Source organism: Leopardus geoffroyi, chromosome B1 (assembly GCF_018350155.1).
Source record: "Leopardus geoffroyi isolate Oge1 chromosome B1, O.geoffroyi_Oge1_pat1.0, whole genome shotgun sequence".
NCBI lineage: Eukaryota > Metazoa > Chordata > Mammalia > Carnivora > Felidae > Leopardus > Leopardus geoffroyi.
Window position 1 is genome coordinate 45273904 of NC_059327.1, and position 18700 is coordinate 45292603.

The 18700-nt window shown below is 44.6% G+C and overlaps 1 pseudogene; it reads right to left on the minus strand.

Moving 5' to 3' along the window:
• Window positions 1-18700, minus strand: part of LOC123596348 — a 60074-nt pseudogene that overhangs the window by 28386 nt on the left and 12988 nt on the right.

The window sequence follows — 18700 nt, forward strand, 5'->3', positions numbered from 1 at the left end:
TAGAAAAGCATGGCATAAAAGGAAAAGCCATTAGTTGCCTGGGATGTAGGGCTTTTAGTCCTCCTCCCCCCACCTCCCCGGCCTGCCTGCTGTGGGAAGGTTAAGAGATTAGGCAGTAGGCAAGCTTCCTCAATCAGCTGTAGGTTTTTCGATTTGTTTCCATGGGCACGTGAGCATGCGAGCGGGCTTCTTGTGGTTGAGTCTTCTTAATTTTTTTTCTTAATGGGGAAGACAAAAACACTTTGCCCTTACATCATGGCAGGTCCCTTCCAAAGAACACCAGTCTTCCTCATGACCTTCACCCAGACTTTGAAACAATCCATAGAAGTGATCGAGAGAGAGTGCCACACGCATTATTCTCCTACTCATCTGTCAGGAGAGTGGTCCCATCTTGACGTGGTCCCATCTCTTCCCTTCAGGCTTCTGGAGAGATCAACACCAAGGGAGATTTACTCAGCTGATTACAAGGGACCAGGGGTTCTGTTCAATGTTCCTCTGTAGCTCATTCTCCAGAAAAGTTCTAAGCCTCCCTTGACGCCAATACTCTCATCCCATAGGGCTCTGGTTCTGTACATTAACTAACCCACCTGTTTAATTAAACAAGGAAGCCATTAGACTGAGATGGCTTTTGTGCCTTAAGAGCCCACAAGAGTAAATCAACGCCTAAACCTGAAATGCCTCAAGGTTAAGAAATCAAAACCTAAGGGCTGCCAGTCACAAACAGCCAACCAGACTTTTCCAAATAAGGCAAATGCTTAAGCTGTAACCAAATCAGATCATTCCCTTGCTTTGCTTCCACATCTTCATTATAAAATCTTTCCCCTAGTTCCCGTCTTTAGAGCACTTCCCACCATTTCCACTTTGCCTTATCCGATTCAAAAGGATTTTTGCTCAAATAAACTCTTAAAATGTTTCATATACCTCAGTTTACCCTCCAACACACCTCAGGCTTTCACCCTTCTCAATCCCTTCAAATCCTACTCACTTGAATTTAAATAAATAAATTTATTTATAAATAAAAAAGAAACTAAAAGGGGGAAAAAAAGGAAAAAAAAATCTTTTCCTAGTGTGCTTGCCATTAGGAAACTGGTATGTGTTCATATTCTTCTCTGATTTCTTCAATTTCCTGTGCTAGCTGAAGACTGGCTGCCCACAGGGCACGGTGCTCTTAAGTGGGGGCTTTTTTCCTCCCAGCAGAGCCTTGGGCTTGACTACGAGCCACCTTCCCCACTTTGCAATTTGCAGGCATTTGTTTTTACCTGCCCTTGGAAGCACACACCATCTGCCCTTCAGTTACAGACTGTGCTCTGGGGTTTCCATTTTCATTCCTGAAGATTTAGCACTGCTTCCTCCCTGCCCCTCCCCCACCAGGGGGGCTCCCCTCCCCCACTGCTTTTGTTTTCATTCTTGGTCACTTCAACTTTAAGGTATGAATATCCATCTAGAACCCTGGCCTCTCGGTTCCTTATCATCCTCCTCAATATGGATGCATCTCTACTCCCTTTTAGCCACACACTCCCTTGGTCATGGCTTAGTCTTTATCATGATCAAGGACAGTACTATCCCCCAATCTTGGCATCCAGCCTCCCACCCTTTGATCACCACTTCCTTCCACTTCTGCTTGTTTCTTCTAAGCAACTTAATTCCAACAAGTTTTTGGGTTAATGAAGATTGCCAATTTACTGAGCCCAGTGCTCTTTTCATTAATTCTTTTTTTTTTTTTTAATATTTATTTATTTTTGACAGAGAGAGAGACAGAAGCATGAGCAGGGGAGGGGCAGAGAGAAAGGCAGACACAGAATCCGAAGCAGGCTCCAGGCTCCAGGATGTCAGCACAGAGCCCGATGGGGGACTCGAACTCACGGACTGTGAGATCATGATCTGAGCCAAAGTCGGACGCTCAACAGACTGAGCCAACCAAGCTCCCCTTCACTAATTCTTTATAGCCCACCACCCACAGTAAACTCATTTTACTGTTACCAGCTTAGATTCCAGGGTCCATCACTGCAATTACTTTCTTGTATGCACCCTTAATGCCCTTGCCTTCTCTCTCTTCATAATATTAACCCAGCAACACCCAACTCTGAGGCAGTTCTACTTTCTCCGTACTCCAAGCACTTCTGATTTTGTGCCTGATTTTACATTGATATAAAACAGGCCCTTACTCTTTGGCTAAAGATCTGTAAAGGAAGGGGAAATACAAAACTATTACGGGTTCTGGAAGAAGTGAGTGGCTCTCTCAACTGGCATTTCTCAGATATCTTTAAGGAAATGGACACCTCAGGAGAAGACTCTCCTTTAGATTAAAGGGCCACTGAAGCCTTTGAGTTAAAAAAGAGACATAATTGTAATTGAGAGAAGAGCCTATCCTTGGACAAGATATGGGCCTAACTCAACCACGGCTAGGGACAATTTTTTTTGTTTTTAATATTTTTTAAGTTTATTTATTTTTGAGAGAGAGAGAGAGAGAGAGAGAAAGACACAGAGTGTGAGTGGGGGAGGGTCAGAGACAGGGGGAGACACAGAATCTGAAGCAGGCTCCAGGCTCTGAGCTGTCAGCACAGAGCCTGACGTGGGGCTCAAACTCACTAAAGGTGAGATCAGACCTGAGCTGATATCGGACACCTAACCAACTGAGCCACCCAGGCGTCCCCAAGTATAATGTTTTTTTTTAATATAATTCAAAAGAAAAATACATGCTCATTGAAGAACACTTACAAAAAAATTACATATACATATTTATTTACATATATATGTGTGTATATATATAGTGCCAAAAATCACCCATAATTCCATCGCCAGAGATACCCATTGTGTCTCTACAACATGTATTGTATGTTGTATGGCCATAACACTTACAAATATAATATTTAAATCAATGCTACAATGGAAATCATTTTTGTGGTAGTCTCATAAAAGACTGCCCAGTTTCTTTCAAAACTTTTCTGACGCCCTCTGGAGACCCTAAAAAAAAATGGTAAATGAACCAGAGTGAGTGACTCTTCACTGGACAATTTTAAAGGATGCAGTAGAGTTTGGTTCAGAACTTTGACATCTGAAAGTGCCATTTGTAGCTAGTGTGAATGGAATGCTGACCCAGCCAAGTCCATCATGGAAAGGGAACTTATGGGAGAAAATTCTTCAGAGTCAAGAAGAAAGCTGAAGTTGCTGGAGAATGCAGTTCCTTTTTGAAAGGAGATTTATTTGTATTATTACCAATTCATCCTGTAATTGTTATTACAGTTACAACCTCCATTCACCTTTCAAGTGTGAGGTTGGGTTACAAGGTCTCACCAAATGCCAAATGCAAAGCTAAATCTTAGATCTTTTTGTTTTGTTTTGTTTTGTTTTGTTTTGTTTACAGAACCAGTGCTTTTCTGTGACACACCTGCCTCACTGGATTAACACATGACAACTTCCAAATTGCATTTGCCCATTTTATCTCATTTAATTCTTACAGAAGTTCTTTAGTTATGCATTACTTATCCTGGGTTCTGTCTGATAGGAGCGTCTGAGACCTGTTACATTAAGTGCAAGAGTAAGTCAGTGACCTTCCATTTTATGTCAAGAAAAACTCCCTTCCACTATTAAAAAAAAAAAAAAAAAAAAAAAAAAGCAATGTGCACAGGACATGTGGATTATCTCCAAAAACTCTGTTCAAGGTTTATCCTTGGCTCTCTGCCAGCTCTCCCAATTCTCCAACAGAGCCAAGTTACCCCTGGAACAGCTCTCTTAATCCAAATGTCCATCACTGTCCCTTCACTCCCAACTTCCCTGCCCTGTAATTATCAGCATAGCCAAATTGCCAAGCAAGGTTTTCTACAACCCTCATTCAAGGCCCCTCCCTCCTCCTACACAGGGTCAGGCTGTTATGCTCCATGTTAGCCCCGCCTGCCTTCACCCTGTTCCTGGTCTCTGGGGCCCTCCTCTCTGGGATGCATTTTGCAACATAAGCTATTCTCCTGCTCTGTGAAGCAAAGCAAAGAATTAAAGACAAGCCTGAAATTAGAGCTACCACAGCACTGGGATTCAGAGAATCATAAAATCATAGCTTTTTTTTTTTTTTTTTTTTTTTTCCAGTTGGAAGGGACCATAGAGATCTTATCAACCTGCTGATTTTACAGAATGGGGAAATGGAGGTGGGTACAAAAAAGAGAGTGTGGAGGGAATCTTAGAACCAGAAATATTCAGTCCTAGTGGCGATAAGTTGTGGACCATGGGGTGGGAGACCAGGTTGGGAAGAAGAAGGATAAACATGCCAAGTATAGGAATTTTCTAGCTAAAGTCTGAGCGCTTAGTTGTTCATGAAGGTTCTGTGATGGAGAGGGTTAAACATTTTATTTTATTTTTTAATTTTTTTAAACATTTATTTATTATTAAGGAACAGAGAGAGACAGAGCATGAGCATGGGAGGGGCAGAGAGAGAGGGAGACACAGAATCCAAAGCTGGCTCCAGGCTCTGAGCTGTCAGCACAGAGCCCGACGCGGGGCTCAGACTCACAAACCGGGAGATCATGACCTGAGCTGAAGTCAGATGCTTAACCGACTGAGCCACCCAGGCACCCCTAAAGGGCTAAACATTTTAGAGCTGGAAACTGAATCACTCCCTTACTTGCCCACCACACACCATTTTCCTTTAAAGTAAGATGGTTGAATGTTTTCATCCTTTAGATCTGGGTAGAAAAGGGAAATTTTCCTGAATATCATAGCATATTAAGATTGCCTCATTTATTTGTGTTTTCAGGCAAAACTGGAAAAGTAAGGAGAATGCTCTAAGTGTGTGGGGGGGGCGGTATTCTGATGTCTGCGAAGATAAAAAAAACACAAAGATTATTTTTTTTTCTCCTAAGTTAAGGGACTGAAGTTACTTTCAGGGAACGTGGCTTCCTTTATTTTCAGATTTTAACTTTTCCTAAAGACCTATGTCCACAGAAATGTCTCACTATCATCTGAGATTTTGTTGCCTTTCTGTTTCTGCCTCATGAAAAATCAAGTAATCAACCAAGCTTCCAGAAGGCCTCAGGACAGTGAGAATCCATAGGTAGGTCACTGAGGCCCTGAATGGTTTATAAATTTCTGTATATTTCACATTTTCCCAGAGAGTCTTTAGCTTTCAGCACCTTCTCAAAGGGGCTAAAAGAACTCTAGCTCAGACCTCCTTGTATTAGTTTGCTAGGGGCTGCTATTTTGGGTTCTGGACTCAATTCCAGTTTGTGGAGGGCAGGTTCTCCATACACACAACCAAGCTGTACTCAGGACACCAGTTGTGTGTCCTACATTTAACTCAATTCTGATACTATCTACCTAGAGCCAGCATCAGATGCTCACAAGACTGCCCCCACGTCAGATGGCAGTTGCAAGCCCAGGTTGTTATCTGTGCTTCTGACCGACTGGCTATAAATCAGAGGTTCCTGTGACCCCCTCCTTGGGTTCAGTTAATTTGCTAGAGCAACTCACAAAACTCAGAAAACCCACTCACTCACTAGATTACTGGTCTATTACAAAGGATATTAAAGGATACAAATCAACAGTCAGATGAAGGGACACATAGGGCAAGGTCCTGGACAAAGAGCTTCTGTCCTTGTGGAGCTTGGGGTCTGGCATGGTGGCACATGGAAATATTCTGGTTTCCCAACCTGGAAACTCTCTGAACCACTTCCTTCTGGGAGCTTCGTTACACAGACATACTTGATTAAAAATCATTGGCTATTGGTGATTGAACTTAACCTCCAGCCCTTCTCCAATTCACTGAAGTCAGGAGGTAGGACTGAAAGTTCCAACCCTCTCTATTCATGGTTGCTTCCCCTGGCAACCAGCCCTCATTAGGTACTTTCCCCAAATCATCTCATTAACATAAACCCAGTTGTGGTGGAAAGGGTCTGTTATGAATAACAAGACATCAATTTCACCTTTATGGCTCTGAAGATTTCAGAATCTGAGAAAAAGACAGCAGATATTATATTAAAAGATGCTCCCATTGTCCTTATTGCTTAGGAAATTCCAAGGGTTCAGGAGCTGTGAGCCAGGAACTGTGGATGAACAACAAATATATATGAGAAATACGTTTTGGTCATCTGAAAAAATATTTCTTATAGATCACAATATCTCAGCTGCCATATAAAGTTCCACAATTTGGGTTGCTTAAACAGTAGAAAGTTATTTTCTTAAAATTCTGGAGGCTAGAATTCCAAGATCAAGATGTAGTATAGTCTGAATGTTTGTGTCTCCTCTGCCCTCCAAAACTCATATGTTGAAACCCTAACCCCTAAAGTGATGTATTAGGAAGTGGGGCCTTTGGGAGGTGTTAAGCCAGGAGGGTGGAGCCCTCATGATCGGGATTAGTGCTCTTAGGAAAGGTCCCAGAGAAATCCCTATCCTTTCCACCACGTGAGGACACGAGAAGTCTGCTGCCCAGAAGAGGGCACCATGTTGCCACCCTAATCTTGGATTTCCAGCCTCCAATAGTACAAGAAATAAATTTCTGTTGTTTAGAATCCACCCAGTTCATGACATTTTTTTTATATATATAGCAGCAGAAACGGACTTAGGCTTGGTTTACTCTAAAGCCTCTCTCCTTGACTTGTACATGGCCCTCTTCTCCTCCTTGTATCTTACATAAATATCCCCCTGTTTCCCTCTGTGCATGTCTGTGTCGTAATCTCCTATTCTTATAAGGACACTAAACTAATGACCTCATTTAATCTTATTTCCTTTTTGAAGACCCTATCTCTACATACAATCACATTCTGAAATACTGGGGTTAGAAATTCAACATAGAAGTTTAGGAGAGGACACAATTCAGTTCAGAAAATTCCCCAGTTCTTTCCCTCATTGTGTAGGTGGGGACACTGAGTCTTGGAAAGGCTCAGGAGTTGACCTTGAGCATTTGGTAGAATCCAGGCCAAAGCCCAGGCTCCCCACTGGCCCACACCCATCCTCAAAGCTCCGGTCTTCAAGGGGGTCAAAGTCTAATAAAGAGTGACTGCCAGTGCACACTATAGAATGCCATCGTGTGTGTGATGCTGACATGGGTAAGACTTTGCCGCAAAGGGACCCGGATGACTCCTGAGAAGGCCACAGGTCCAAAGTGCTCCTGAAAGTTACAGTCACTGGGTCTCCTTGCTCCGTGGGGAGGCAGTATATACGATGAAAAAGAAAACTGGGCTGAAAAGCTGAATATCCATGTTCTGGATCAAAAACACCCCTGCCATGGCACTTTCTGGAGACGGGCTGTTGAATGTGGGAGTGGGAAGGAGTGCGGGGAGGGATAAGCAGGCCTCAGTCACCAGCCAGGGTGGCACATTCATACTCCAGGCTTGCTGACAGGTCCCTGATCCTGCAGCCTGATTTCAGGAACTTGTTCTTGGCTTTCGCTTTTCTCAGGGTAATGAGCTTCAGCCTCACGCTTGCTAACACTAACAAATGAGGCCAATCGCAGCTCGGCTGTGCATCACCTTTCAATAGTGGGTTGACAAGGAGAACAATGCGTTTGTTTGCGGCTGTAGAGTCTTCAGGGAGGATCTGTCATCATTGTGGTGAGTGTCAAAGGGGTTTCAGGCTTCCCGAGACTGTCAGAATAGAACAGAGAGGGAAGGCGAGTTGGAACCTGCTGACATTTCTCGGGTGAAACTCGCAGCCACCTTTTCCTCTTCTGAGTTTCAACAGGAATAAACTTTGTTCTAGTCAAAGAGGCTTTTAATTATAACAATTGCACACTGCCAATTAGTGGTTGGTTTGTTGTTTTTTTTTTTTTTCTCCTGAAGGGTAGCTACCCTATACAACATGTACACATTCATGGCTCCATGAGGAAGGGTAGCTGCCTTCCATATACAGAAGTATACATTAATACCTAAGTAGAGCAGTTGTTCTCACCTTGATGCATCTGTTGATATTTTCTGGGCTAGAGATGGTCTTGTGCCTCTTGGAAGATTCATTCTGGCCATTTGGAAGGCAATAAGCAGAACGGCATGCCTACTACCAAGCCTCTGGTGCAGCTGCCCTTCTATTGGCCGGATGACCAGGTGGAAGAACCGGCAGGGGTCTCAATTATTAGGAAACTTGCCCTGAAGCTCTGGACATAACCCACTGACATGAAGGATCCACAGCATTTTTCAGAGGACAGGAACTTGACGGCATCTGCAGAACTGTACAGAGCACCCGAGGCAGGGACCTCCTCAGGTGACATTCCAGCCTCCAGTAGGTTATCTATTGGCAACCCCCAGAGGGAGGCATGGGGAGCACTATTTACAGTGAAGTCCCTGCTCAGAGGGCCTCTGCCTCCCTGTGATGCTCTGAGGCAACTGTGATATTATTCGTGAGTTGGGTACATTATGTCACGGTTCCTGCTTTCAGATGCCATTTCTGCCAGCTTCCTATATGACCTACTTTTTTTGCAAGACCATTAATTTGAGTGTCTCACAATTCCTATCCAGTTGGATGTGACAGCACCTGCTTATCACTGAGGGATGCATTTTAAAAAGATGGAAATCGAGAGAAAACACAAAAGATGCTTTGAAGTCATTTAAATTAATCCCACACTTTCTCTCCCATCTACCTTTATGAGGTCACCGTTCAAAACAAGTTGCGTTTTTTTTTTTTTTGTCCTTCTAAATTTGATGGAAAGAAACTTCAGCATCCATCAGGAAGAGATGCTGCACTATGGAAAGGAGAAGAAAAATTACTGGGATGATCTATAGGCAAGCATTTCTAAAAACTAAAGAGAAGAAAAGTAATTTTGATGATCCAACTCCTGCATTAGGTGCAGGGTCCTCTTGGGGGGCACTTGACCTGTCTTCCACAATTCAATCTAGAGACTGTTTATCCTGCAGAGGAGCCTTAACAACCAAAGCTGGCGTGGTTCCCTTAGTCTGAGGGTGAGATTGTCCAAATTTTGTCTCTCCCGATAAAAGAGCAGCATTCAAAATCCCTCTCTTTTTCCTCCCTCCAGTTCACCAAAGACAGGGCTACCTCCGAAGCACTTTATGTTTCAACAGCCATAAAGTACAAAACTTCTCACCTCAAGCAACTGAGGCACTGGCTAAAGGTCCTTTGTCTATTCTTTATTTTCTTGAAGGAGCATTCCTTTAGGAAGTCAGGGGATGGGGTCTGCCACCAATTCGCGATCATGAAGGTATTAAATAACTCAGTTTTTCAGGATTTTCTCACCACAAAAGTTCCATCAATTCCCCTCTCTGACTAGTGCAATTTAACCCCCATTTTTCACTCAGTTCCAATCCCAATCCATTAAGTTGCCCAGGCGGTGTGCCCTCACAAGTCCCCTTTGTTTTGTGTGCCCCTCCTTTTTGACATGTCCTATCTTTTCCCCTGTAGTATTTAGGAACACTAAACACATCTGTCTTCTCGGACGATCAGCTCACTGGTCACTGGCAGCTGCCAGCTCTGCCGAACATGTCTTTGACGGAAGGGCTTTGGGACTGACCCTGTGGAGATGTGGTGTCGGAGGCGCAGGGGCTGGTGTTGCTCGTGCTCTTCACTGTAGACCTTCATCCGTTCTGTCCTCCAAACAACAGCAACGTCTTTCTCCACCTCAGGATCACCACGTTTGCTCTCACTAATGAAAACTGACTGGGAAAAGATTTTGTAAGCTCTCTGAGACCGTAGGATGACAAGTGTCTTGGTGGTGCCATTTGAGGACCATCATTGTTTTTGAGGAGAGAAATGCCCTTGCAAAAGAGTCCAGGCATAGGAATGAGATAGGAAAGCATGACGACCCGAAGATGGACGCACAGCTTGTTAGGATTTACATCTTCTCTGCCCCCCGCCCCCCCTTACCTTCGACAGATGAAAGTAAAACAAGGGAGGGCTCCAGTTACAGGAAATTCCTGATCAACAGCTTAGAGAGGACTTCTGAAGGATGTCTCCATTGCCTTTTGGGACTGCTGCCTTCCTGTGTGTCTGAATGGCCACAGGCCTGGTGAGCCTCAACCCCAGCAACTTTTAAAGGAACCTGAAACTTCTTGCTCTCAGGGTTGGGTGGTTGTTTCTGGGAGGGGTGGATAAACTGATTTCCATGCTGTGACTCTAAAGTGAAGCTTTATAGGGGCACCTAGTTTTGTAGGGGTGCAGTTGGTTAAGTGTCTGATTCTTGGTTTCAGCTCAGGTCATGATCTCATGGTTCGTGAGATTGAGCCCCAAGTCAGGCTCTACCTTGACAGTGTGGAGGCTGCTTGGGAATCTATCTCTCTCCCCCTTCTCTCTGCCCCTTCCTTGCGCGCTCTCTCTCTTTCTCTCTCAAAATAAATAAATAAACATTCAGAAAGTGAAGCTATATTCTTCTAAAGAAAACCTTTATAGTATTTTGCTAAGTGATGACTCTTTTTGTGTTTCCAAAGTAAAGGAGTTTGGCCGAGAAATCCTATAGAATAGGGGTTGGAAAACTTTTCTAGAAAGGCCTAGACAGTAAGTAATTTAGGCTTCCAGGCCACAGAGTCTCTGTCACAACTACTCAGCTCTGCCATTACAGCCCAAAAGCAACCATAGGTTACGCGTAGATGAATGAGTGTGACTATATTCCAAAATACCCTTCACTTATGGACACTCGCAGTTGAACTTCATAAAGTTTCCATAGGTCATAATGTATTCTTCTTTAGATATTTTAAAACCATTTTCAACTGTAAAACCATTCCTTGCTCATTGCCCTTAAAAAAATTAGGCAGCCGACCAGGTTTAGCCCATGGGCCATAGTTTGCCCAGCCCTGCTATAGAAGAAAGCCATTTGCTGTGGAAATCTGTGTCTCCAAGCACTGGGGGCTTACACTAGCCCTGGTCCTGACAGCCAAATTACGGTGTCTCTTCAAATCTGTGCAACTAAATAAATGAGGGCAGGCCCCTCTTACCATCTAGAATGCGATGTGCGTACATTGGTGTTATTTCACGTATCAGATCCCTGCACGGAAAACACTGTCATGCCATTAATAATCTTCCGAGGAACACCTTGAAACTTGACTCTCGGAGGGCACGTTGCAAATGGGCTCTAATGGCTTTTATTTCTCATTCTTGTCACCTCAGATCTAATCAGCTGTTTTGTCATTTTTAATTCCCATTTGGCGGGATTCCCCCACTTCCCTGGCCTTGTAGGTAGATGCTCAGAGGAAAACAGGGCCCTGGGCCTCTGAGGGCTTGGGGGACACAACAGGGAGATGGGCGTGTGAGTAGATGGTGACCTTCGATCCTTGGCTGAATCAGGAGGACCAGGAAGAAACCCAAATCCTGGGATGATCTCCAGTCCTGCCCTCCACCTCTCTTCTCTGGTTCACTCATGTCCTGAAAGTGCTTTGTCTCGGGGGAGAGATCTCCCACTCCTCCATTAGGAATGAAGCTCAGAACTTATTGGCTGGGAAGAAGATGGCGCTCTGAACTGGAGGGCTCTCAAATGTGTGGCTCTTTCTTACACAAAGCAACTGAGCTGTGGTCCAGTTCCCCCGAAACAGAAACATACACCCCCATCTAGCCTTGAGACAACAAAGAGCCACCTTAGACCATGACTCTACCTCCCTTGGAAGGCAGCAAGGCGTTGTGAATAATGAAAAGGAATCCATTCGATAAAAATAAAATTGCAATTAAATATATAACAATTAAAATTAACCAATCAATCAATAAACCGAAGAAGAGCTAAGTCGCTTCTAGTGTTTGCATGATGTTAAGCATCTTACTTATATTAACAGCTCATTTACTCCTTATTGTAACTCAAGAATGTTACTGTTTTCATTTTGTAGGTCAGAAAAGGAAGCCCAGAAAGCAAGCCGTTCCTCCCGGTCCACCGTGGGAAAGTAGCAGAGCAGTTTACAAATGCAAATATATCCTGCTTCTGAGTCCGAGTCCGTAATTATAAACACCCACCCACGAGGTGGCTGTGCATCTTTGCCAAACCAAGTCACCTCTCTGAGCCTCAGTCCTCTCAGCTCTGAAGTGAAGCTTAAGACCATAAAATCTCTAACCTCACTTTCAAATCAATATTCGGATTCCATTATTTTCAGCGTTCCCCTTTCAGGAGGGGAAAAAGTAAACAAATAAATTCATATGGTAACTTCGTTAAAAAAACAAGAACTAAATTTCCAGGGTGTATCTTTGAGTCAGTATTTACTCAGTACAATCTCCTATACCTTTTCTTTTCCTTTTTCTTTCTTTTTTTCTTTTTTTTTTTTTTTTGTTTAGTCTATTTTGAGAGAAAGAGTGAGTGGGGGAGGGGCAGAGAGAAAGGGAATGAGAGAGAATCCCATGGAGGCTCCAATGCGGGGCTCAAACCCACGAACTGGGGGATCATGACCTTAGCGTCGGTCATTTAACCGATTGAGCCACCCCGGGAGCCCCAATACCTTCTTTATATAAACCTATGGTACAATTAGTACTCACTCTTTCCTAGACTTGGGGAGGAGACAAAATGGGAGTCTCCTCAGATCTTTGCTTGCAAGAAGCTTATAAACTGTCTTGAAGGTAGACATAAATCAAAGAGTTTTTCAATCAAAAATTCAAGATCCTGAATTATTTAAAAAAGCATTATGCTGGGGCGCCTGGGTGGCACAGTTGGTTAAGCGCCCGACTTCAGCCAGGTCACGATCTTGCGGTCCGTGAGTTCGAGCCCCGCATCAGGCTCTGGGCTGATGGCTCAGAGCCTGGAGCCTGTTTCCGATTCTGTGTCTCCCTCTCTCTCTGCCCCTCCCCCGTTCATGCTCTGTCTCTCTCTGTCCCAAAAATAAATAAACGTTGAAAAAAAAAAACATTATGCTTATTACACTATATTTATTAACACAGAAAAATAGTTGATAGCAAGGTTTTACACCAAGGATTGAAGCTTTAGGCACTTCGGAGTTTAGCAGAAACTTGTTTAATTCATCGTTTCAATAAGGAGTATTTCTGTTTAATTCCGAAACCTAAGTAGCCAATTAACTAAAACTCCCCTTCCTGGGGTGTTCCAATATTGAGTGTCAGAGACAGACGAAAGGATCAGGGCTGGGGTGGTAAAATCCAAAGCCCTCCTCTGAATACTTGCTGAACAAAAGATTGGAGCAATTTCTTTCCAACCAATTAAACCCAGAAATCCAGATCTGTCCCAGTGGAGGCATGGGGGACATGAGGACAGTGAGATCCCTAAATCCAACCCAGTGATGCTATAGCCAATTGGCTCACAGGGAGAAAGCATCACCAACCTCCCTGTAGGGTATAAGCTGTGGCATTAAAAAATAGTCAAGAGTATCTGGCAGAAAGGCAGCCCTCCTCCTTCCTCCTTCCCTTCTCTGTCTTACGGGCCCTAGCAAGAGTGACCTGATCCCAACTTCATTTATACGCCTCATTTTGGTCTTTCAAATATTGATTTTCAAAATATTCTTCAGGAGAAAGCCACTCAGGGACCTTTACGCTGGGGTTCACAAATGACGCATGCCCAGATGCGTTTATTGCAGGATGGAAATAATAGACTTTTCCCTCTCCTCCTTTCTCTCCACCTAAGTATCTCTTTATTCATTACTTTAATTACCTAATCGTAAATTTCTTTAGGGGGTTACTTAGAAAGAAAATTAGCATCAAAGCTTGGCAGTAAATTCTGGGGCTTTTGGAGACAGTCCAAGCTGTTTCACCTGTGATTAATTAGATGGTTTTTTTTTTTTTTTTTTTTTTTTTCCTTTAAGTGCCAGAAGGCTGTTGAGGTCTTTAAGCAGTTACATGACTGCTGGCAGTGCTGCAATTATGATGGATGCACGCGTCTGGAGTCTGGGGCTGCAGCCCAGCATTTATCGGGATGTGTGCGCACGCATGCGTGCGTGCACGCGTGCGTGTGTAGGAGAGAGACAGAGACAGGGACAGAGACGGGGACAGACTTGGAAAGCACAAGTTCGGGAAAATTCCAAGGGTTTAAAACACACGATGAGGTGCTTCTTTAATACTCTTGCAAATGCAAGTCTAGAAGCTCCTGGCCAGGATCTCCTATCAAAATACCTTGGCAATTCCAGTAATGTTGGCTTAGCAGGCCTCTTCCTCCCCATTAGTCACTGAAGTCCTCTGTGGGTCTTTGCATAAGCTCTTTTATGGCATGCACTAAGGAATGCACATTTTCAGCAATCCTTTTGCTATATATACAGCAGAGCAGTCACACCTGTTTTAACATTTTGCCCTGGTGAAAATCAAGATGGGGAGAATGCTGTCTCTTTGGGTAATTCGTTGGGTATAAAATGATCCCCAAACACTGGCATAAAGTCAGAGCTACATCTTGGTGTATTTGGAAAAAAGTTAATATTTCCAGTCACAATGAATATGCTATCAAGGATGCAACAGAGAAATGTGGTGACTGTTTTACTACAAGTACCAGATTATCATTTTTTTCCTTTATTCTCTGGGTGAGTGAGGGAGTGAAAGAGCCATCTGACTCCGTCAAGGTAGCAGAAAGTTTAAAGCTTTTGCCAACTTTTGCTGAAGTGTCTGTGTAAACTTAGAAAACTCCTAAGCTCCCAGAATTGAGATCAATGTCATCTAACATATATCGCTCCATCTGCCTATAATGTCCACCACAGTATTTAAACAGCAAATTCATATCTGGTACTAACTTGCCCTCCAAGGGCTGACAGGCATGTTAGCCACATGGGCTGGTTACAGAGATTCCTGCCTAGAGCAGGGGTCTGCCGGCTCTTTCCGTAAAGAGCCGGAGGGTAAATGCTTTAGGCTTGCGGGACATTAGGTCTCTGTTGCAACCACTCGACCCTGTCGTCGGGTGAAAGCAGAATAATCAAGAGGCAAATGAATGGACGCCCTGTGTTCCAATAAAACGTGTTGGCTGACCCCTGGCCTACAGCTTCTCAGACTTTAACGGGCCTACGGAACACCTGGGCATCTTGTTACAATACAGATTTCAGTCCAGCCGGTCGGGAGCGGGCCCGCGATCTGCGTCCCTAACACCCGACCGAATGGCAGTGATGCCGCTGGTCTGCAGACCTCACTTTGAGCGGCAGTCCTCCAGTGTCTCCTTGAAATGCATCCAGGCTATTTCCAACAACACAGGCTCTGAGAACGGAGACGGGCATTTAGTTCATTAGGAATATTGCTGTAGGAGTAGTATGAGGTTTATATCCTTCAGTCCATGCGCTTCAGAGAGTCTTCTGGCACGCACCCCTTGAGAGAGCCCCGGTTTTCCTCTCCTGAATGCTATCTTCCTTCTTTTTCACCTTTAAGATTGGTCGTTAACGTCTTGCATTCCTAAGCGGACAGATGGCTCCGGCTGTGGTGCAGATGTACACGCAGTTCATCACGGTCATTTATACCGTCTCTGCCGCCCAACTGCCAGCACCTTCCCAGCCTCGGCATGGAGGGCTCTAATGGCCGAGCAAAGGGCCCTCTGGCCCCCGCCTAATTGGCTGCAATGCAAGAGCTAATGTAGGTTGAGAGACCAATTAACTGGGCTTGTTTCTACCAACAGTGCATCTGAACATCAATTATGCTAAACACCACGCTATATTAAGACATTTCCCTGCCACTATCATTTGCTACGGGACACCTCCGAGCAGTGCGGAGAGGAGTTGCCTCTTACTGCCTGTCTGAAGGGTTTCTCTCCATCAGTGCAGGGGAGCACAGCTTTAGAACCAGAAAAACCACAACTCAGGGACATATCTGACACTAATTGGTTACCTTCTCTGGGCGTCAGTTTCTAGACTATGGGGATTTAGGTCCAAGAAGCCAGAGAACAGGATGGGTGAGAGATCATGGTAATCCTGTATGACCCACTGATCCCCTCAAGAAATAGAAGACATTACACACTGGGATGCTTAAAGGATACTTCCCCTAGAACTGGAAAAAAACGAATGACTGGAAGCTGTTAGGAGGAGGAAGTGATACTTTCTTCTATAGGCTTAGTTAGGTTTGCATTCCATTCCTCCTCCGTCATTTCATTGCGAGCTTCTCCCTTGGAATGACCTTCTTCACTCACTTTCACATCGACACTTTGGTCTTGAAGCAGCCCAGTTCATTTCAATTCATCCTGATTGTGCAGCTCCTGTATACTGAAAATGCTGAGGCCCGCCCGAATTTATGACCCAGCGGAGTTTACAGTTCAGTTGGGAATATTGGGCTAATGCCGATAAGTACTCATTTACTCATTCACCCGTGAACAAATATTTGTTAATCACCCATTATACTTCAGGCACTCTGCTAGGCTACAAGTACTGTTCCTCCTCCGTCTAGGTTTATTGCAACATGGAAAGGCAGGTGATCAAATGAGCAACAGTGACGTGGTGTGAGATGTGCTATTATGTCTGCCAGAGTGCAGATGTTCTGGAGGCACAAACTGCACCAAAAACAAACAAAAACTCTGGAATGTAATTATACCTCTGTATTAAAGCATTAAAGTGTAATGTATGCTTAAAATCCCCCATCCCCCACAGTGCTTATTCCGAACAAGAGAAAACAGAATATTAGGTACAAGCTCCCTCAAGTTCCAGCAATCAGAAAGCTATGTTTGCATTTATTCTTGAACCCATCCTTCTGGTCTTGCAGGAAGAGATGTTATTTCTCTCATTAAGGTCCTTCCCTCCACCTGTGCTCTTGCCTGACCCTCCTGTCTCAGCTGGGACCTTCCCGCATCTGGGACTCCCTTCTTCCTTCCCAGATCGGTGACTTCATCTCAATTGGTCCCTTCTGTATAGTGTAAAATTATGATCAAGTCTGTTGTCTCTCTTAAAAATAAAGTCCTCCCTTGATCCTGCATCTCCTTGCCCTTTCTTACCTCCCAAGCTCAGAATGCTTGTTTCTTCGCTTGTTTTCTATTATTTCCATCCTCTTCTCCCTTGTTCTTCAAACACCTGTGGTCTGGCTTCCTCTGTCCCTGCATGCCCAGACGCTGTTGTGGCAAAAGGCTCTAACAATCTTCCCAGCTAAACCTGATGCATTCTTCATTTGATGTCATATTTCTTTATCTTGACCCCAAATTTCACATTAATGACCATCCAGTTCTCTCTTCCTTCTTTGCTTCTGTCTTCTCTCCCCTACTCCACTGACCAATCTCACTCCTGTCCTCTGTTGACTCTTACTTCACTGTGTGTACCTTAAATGTTGTGTTTTCCATTTGTGTTTATTCCTTGGGCCTCTTCTCACTTCATACTGTCCCTAAATGGCCCCTGATCACCCCTGTCACCTGACACCATCTGCTGACTGTCAAAACGCATTCTGGTCAACTCTACTCCTCTGAGCTTCGGCCCCCTCTACCTGCCTCCCAGGCATCTCTGCTGGTTCTAAACATAAGTCATCGGTTTTCCACCAAAGTCTGTCTTAGTGAATGGTGAGGTCGTGTGCAACCTGGATGTTGTCGTCTACTCTTCTTTTTCTCATCCCGACACCCAATCGATCGATAAGTCCTGCCGACTCCGTTTCTCTACGATTTATTCATTATATCTGTCCTCGCTTCTCCTATTCACTGCTCCTGCCTTAGTTCAGGTCTCATCATCTTTTATATGGACAAAGGCAATTAGATTACCATCGGATTCTTTTGCCTCTGATGTTATCTCTGATTTTATACCCTTTCAGTCTACCCAACACACTGTGGTCAGGGTTACCTTTCTAAGATACAAATATGATTGAAAATAAAAACACACACAAAACCTTCTGTTGCTGGCCACTGCCGGAAGCAGTTGTCAAACTATACAGGAGAGGTTCGGCTGAGACATTTGAGCAAGGCTCTATGATAGGGGATAGAGGGGGTAATTAAGGACTTTGAAATCCAGGCTCGCACGTTCTGCTCCTTGCACCTCATCCAGCATTGTGCTGGCAAGTGTTTAACAACCATCCCTCCAACGGTAAAAACAAAAACCCCTATTTGCAGAGTTTGATGATTTCCATGGTGCAAGTACTCCCACTATGGCCGGTTTCAAGCTACGAACATCCCTGGAGCTGGGAAGAAATGTTCACCACTACATTTCACAAGACCACAGCTCTTGTTTCCTTCCCACACTCTATGGTGGGGAGCAAGTGAAAATGCTTCCCTGCCCATGTCTGGCCCATTGTGGGGGAGGCCTCTGACAAGCCTCACCTGGAATCAGCTGAGCCCCAGATGGGCCCGGGCCTTGCTACAGACTGTGCTGGACCTCAGAGAGGAGCAATGGCACGCAGAAACCAAATGCAAACTGACGAGATGCCCAGACTCCGTAAACAGAAGGTGAGGTGGAGCTGATGCCCACAGCAATGCCATGCAGCTGCTCATGGGAACGCCCACTTCTCAACATGGAGGACGGGGGGACTGGATAAAGGGATGCCCTTGCTCATGGACTGGCTCACCACATGCTGACGCCCTGCAGCTGGCCTGCCTGAAAGCCACCCTCCCAGATGGCACTGCCTCTGTTCCCCAAAGCAGCACACATGGAACTTTTTTGTAACTGTGACCGAATGGATTACTCCTTTCTGCGCAAGAATGTATGTCGTTGTCAACATCAAAAACTTCCCTGCTCTGCTCTGGCAGCACCTGCCTTTTAGATTGGGTGCCTTCTGAACAACTCACACAAAGCATTTAAACCTGTCTGACTTCAAAAGTAAGGTAAGACAAGCCACGCTGAGCAGTATCGCACACACCTAATATGATTATTTCTCCTCTTCCTGGCGATAATAGAATTATGCAAAAGCCGCCCTGACCCAGTAACGGTTTGCTCTTCAGAATCAAATCTCTGCTTTCCCCAAACTCATGACTCCTCCCCTTGACCCCCATCCCTGCTTG